Genomic DNA, 5,000 nt, shown 5'->3' with positions numbered 1-5,000 from the left:
GGGTCGTTTATAATGAAATCAGTAGGGGAATGGCAAATTGAACGAGCTATCCGGGATTTCGAGTTTTCCGTGTTCGTGTTATCTGCGCCCGACTGTATTCTATTCAATACATAATATAATAAGATGCATCTTTGTCTCTGTCTGCTGGGATGCTGTATTCTGGTCAACTATGGTTAGCCCTCCGGGGCAGAGTCCAAGCAGCCTACCTCTGAAATGATATAAATTGAGTCAACGTGGACGAAAAAGCATTTACAATACAATCATACTATCACGCAAAAAGCTGGACACGTTTGTTGGTGCTCTGAGGGATCATGAGAAGTTGCACACCGGCGTTTGTGGTGTCGCATTTAGGTGTTACGATGTCGCAAGCTGAAGACGTGAGTTCGATTCCTGCACGGGGATGTTTTCTGAATAGAGTACCCCCATAATGTGTCCTCTGAGAGATTGTTGTCCCTTTTACCCCGGGTGGGCCCTGACATATTGCCTACTCTATAATAGAGTAAACAATTCCCCGACAAGTATAATTGAAGTTGAAGCTGCCCGACTTGTAACTTTTCTATATTGGGTCAATCTGGACGTAGAACATTTACAAAACAATCGCACAATGATTCATATACACAGCCTCTGCGTTCTTTTGTGTCTTTAGCGGTCAAAGGTGGGTCCACAACACTACAGCAAATCATTTTATGACACAATAACCAATAAGTTTATAAACCCAAGGACAAACCCCCCAAAAACCCTTTAATCCCGTCTTTATTGCAAGTGCTCTGGTCCTCACCGATGCATTTTGATAATTTGGGAGGTAGGCTGTCTCGTCGACTGTGTCGGCCAGAGTGGAATACAACAACCCGACTAGCAGGTGAGTGTTCATGGGGGTAAAATAAATAGCAAATCAACAACACCCCCTCCCACCCCCAACTCCCTTTCAAATTTATAACGTACGTTATAATACATGTATTTGTATGTATTTTTATAATCTTGCCTTTATCGCATCAAAATATCACACAAAACGTCCTCTTAATATAGCGGAGTCTGGTGTGTTAATCTTGCCTTTATCGCATCAAAATATCACACAAAACGTCCTCTTAATATAGCGGAGTCTGGTGTGTAGCCGTTATGCCCATCGTCGTTGCACACACGGGACGAGAAATCTATACCCTTGTGGGGAGTTGTTTTTTTTAAAGTCCAATATCTCAGTCTGGTTTGTTTTATCCCTCACAGCACGGATTGACCCTGACAGGCACGGCCAAAGTAGCTCGCCTCCCAACTGACAAAAATTGTGTTGAGGTCTCTCTCTCTCTCTCTCTCTCTCTCTCTTTCTCTCTCTCTCTCTCTCTCTCTCTGTGCATGCGTGTGTGATGAAACACCAAATCAATGTGCCAGCATGTGGACAATGAAGACACATCTCATTATCTTATCAGATTCATATGAGAGTATGGTGCAGGATTGTCACATCTACAAACATTTTGATTTGAGTAAAACGAATTTGAAACTTTCAACTAAGTGCTAGTTTCGTCGATGTAACGTTAATTGTGAATTAGTCTACGTGTGTTGCGGCCTTTCCAGTTGTTTTTTTTTAAGCATGAGTTTTTACGGCGCTCGCAACTGCATAAGGTTATATGAGCGCGCGAAACACAAGTTGGTTGCATTCACAACAGTTCATTGCACGACTGGGCTCGGGTCAATAATCAGATTTTAAAATGATGAAATATTACTATTTGGTGTAAATAAATTTTTAATTTAAAGTAACTTTTTAAAATAACATAACAATTTTATTCCATTTTATAATTTTCCATAAAGGCCAAAGGCCTTAATAAAATTCAGAATTCTGTTGGGATCAACGACGGAAAACAGATTTGCATTTTTTTTTGCATCTAAAATATTTCCTTCGGGTCTCTCCAAAGTCTGGACAGTCGGTTAAAATGTGCCTAATGGTAAAATATGTGTCGCATCCAACGCAGAACGGCTTCTCATCTCCCTGAAGGAGGTATTTCTGTGTTTGGGCAAAGATCGTATAACAAGATGGTCCACTCAGCCAAAAAAGTGTCTGCCGGAAGTCCGCTCATTGCTTCAGATGGCGCTGCAGTTTGTTTTGAAGCTCTCTTCCGTTTCTCCAAAAGAAAAATAGGAATAGCACCTCCTTGCGTGCGCAGATCGACTGCTGTTCATCAGCTGTTCGGGTTCGTTCAGTGGGGAGTATTAGTTTTTTTAAATTTTATTTTAATGACCTCTCGCCTCTCATTCTAAAGTCAAATTAAACGAAGAAAACAGTCGCCTCTTCCTCCGGAAATGATTTTTTTGTCAGCGTAACCATTAAAAAAAAGCGTTGTTCCTAAATTTCAATTCTTATTTATTCAAAAACTTGTTAGTTTCACTTTGTTTTTGTTTTTTAAACAAGTAGGGTCGCAAAGGGTGCGCTTTTGGCTCAAAGAGAGGAAAGGACCATCTTGTTATATATGATCATTGGTTAAGGCCGTGTCTCTGTGGCTCTGTTTCTGTAAGTTGGGGATCTATCAGATGTTATTTTGAAATAAAAAGTTTTTAAAAATTATTTTTCCTTTCTGGTCTGTAGGTTTGTCTCCCCAAAGGGGACTGTAGGCATTGAAATCACCTAGCAAAATAAAGGGTTTTGGAAGCTGAGCCTTTAAGTCATTTAGTTGGGTTATTTTGAGGGGGTAATTTGGTGGGATATAAACTGAGCAGATCGTGATAGGTCTGTGCAGGGTGACCCGTACGGCAATAGCCTGGAGGGTCGTCTTAAGATGTACTTGTCTGTGGAGTGTGTTGTTGTCGGTGTAGATGGTGGTCGGGGAAAACAAATTGTTAGATGTTTTGTTTGGAAAAGTGTATGTTTTTGAGGTCCTCAAGGACTCTGAGGCCGAAGGGTTAGATGAGTTTTTCGTTGTTTTGGAATTTGTCTATGGTGTCTGGGTTAGTTTTGAAAATATGATCGTGTGCTGGGTTCTCTGGTGTTGAGCTCTGTTTAATTTCGTATTGTAGTGAGAGTTGTGTGCGTCTGAGTGCGAGTGAGGGTACGTTTGCCTCGGCCAGGAGGCTCTCCACCGGAGAAGAGCGGAAAGCCCCCAGAGCGAGGCGGAGTCCTTGATTTTGCACTGGGTCTAGCATTTTTAGGAAGTGTGGTTTTGCCGATTCATAGACATGACGGCATTTCCAGGCTACTAAGAGCGATTCAGTAGGCGTCCTAAGATCTTAAACATTTGTGAGATGTGCTGACAAAATGAGTTATTTCTCACGATCCAAGAATGGAGATATCGGCTGAAAATCGACACTGGGGTCAGATTTATAGATTTTCAATTGATGTCATTTTGTTCAAGTTTACTGTGTCTTTTACTATTCCAAGCTCACAAATTGTACAAACTTCACCTATCAAGTTGATGTATCAATTTCCATAATGCTCAAATCCGAGAAGTAACTCATTTTGTCAGCACACCTCACAATTGTCTTCAGTCTAGATACTAGATAATAAATCAAAACATACATTTTTGCAGAAACACGCATGTGCTGTGATCAAAGCGAGAATAAGTAAGTCAGCTACGACTATGAGTGCGCTCTTTCTGCTTAATTAAGACAAAATTTAAATTCGCGAATGTTTTATTCACTGGGTTGATGAATTAACAAGGGAGACTACACCCCCAAATTTTTTTTCACGTACGGATCGACACATACTTTCTTTGACCAAATATACCTTCCAAACCGCACAGAACTCAACATGGAACCAATAGGCAGCCTACAATAACATTCGGAACATTGTCCATTAGTATCTAGTAAAACTTCCCTGCCCCAAGAATAAAACCCCCCGTTCTTATTAAAATTAGATATTGAAGCATCTTATGCAGGTAATGCAATCAACTAACGGTACACACTCACCTTAGTATAGTTTTTAGTAAGAGTTCTAGTTCTACAGTACTAGGGACACAATTAGGTCATACATGTATAACTTAATACAAGTACCAAAGATTAAAGATGTTACTAGATAGTAAAATACAAATAAAAAAAGGAGGAGAGATAAGGAAGACAGATGTTTACAAGAAAGAGCAGACTACACCAGAGCACCTGCCAACCATCCCCTCTCACCTATGTGTACATGTATACATGATACAATAAATATGTGAGGCAGCGTGGGGAAATCAGGCATTTGTCAAAATAATGAATTTGAAGAAACAGGCATTTTTCTGCCCATTTGGCAGTTTTTATCGAATTTGTTCACGCATGGATTGACACTACCCTTGACCAAATATACCTTCCAAAACGCACAGAACACAGCATGGAACCAATTATTTGGGCTACTATAACATTCGGAACATTGCCCATCAGTAGCTGAACGCCAATAATATTCATTTAAAAGCACACTTTTGTGTTTGTTTTTTGTTTTAGTAACAGTTTTACGGAGCACACAACGACATAAGGTCATATATGAGCACGCGAAACAAGTTGGTTTGATTCGCAACAGTTCATCGCACGGCTTGATTTTGGTAACAATTTCTATTAAAATGTTAAAATGCTAAAAATCGAGGTACAAAACTTCACAGTTTAAAATAACGTTTTAAAATAACAGAATTTTTTGTTTATACAACGTTATTTCTGATTTTCCGCAAAGGCCAATGCCCTTTATAAAATCAAGGATTCTGTTGGGACCAACGACGGAAGACAGATCTTACAATTTTTTGCACTTAAATTTAAAATATTCCCTTCAGGTCTCTGTATAGTCTAGACATTCTGTTAAAATGCATCTGTAACAGAACGGCTTCTCATCTCCATGAAGGAGGTATTTATGTGTCAGGGACGTGTGTCCGATGCGTAATCGAGTAAAAATGACTTCGTCTCTTCTGGAGAGGCCTGCAGGTATTCGTGGACCCAGTTTGGGCATAGTGTTGTGTAGTTTGTTGTTGGTTTGATTCTTCCAATGAGTCCCCCACAGAATAGAGGTATAGTTTTTTACTTTATTTTTAAAGTCAGTCTGTGGGAGAGTGTTTGTCGTT

Source organism: Aplysia californica, unplaced genomic scaffold, assembly GCF_000002075.1.
Source record: "Aplysia californica isolate F4 #8 unplaced genomic scaffold, AplCal3.0 scaffold00005, whole genome shotgun sequence".
NCBI lineage: Eukaryota > Metazoa > Mollusca > Gastropoda > Aplysiida > Aplysiidae > Aplysia > Aplysia californica.
Note: the sequence above shows the minus strand (reverse complement) of the source record.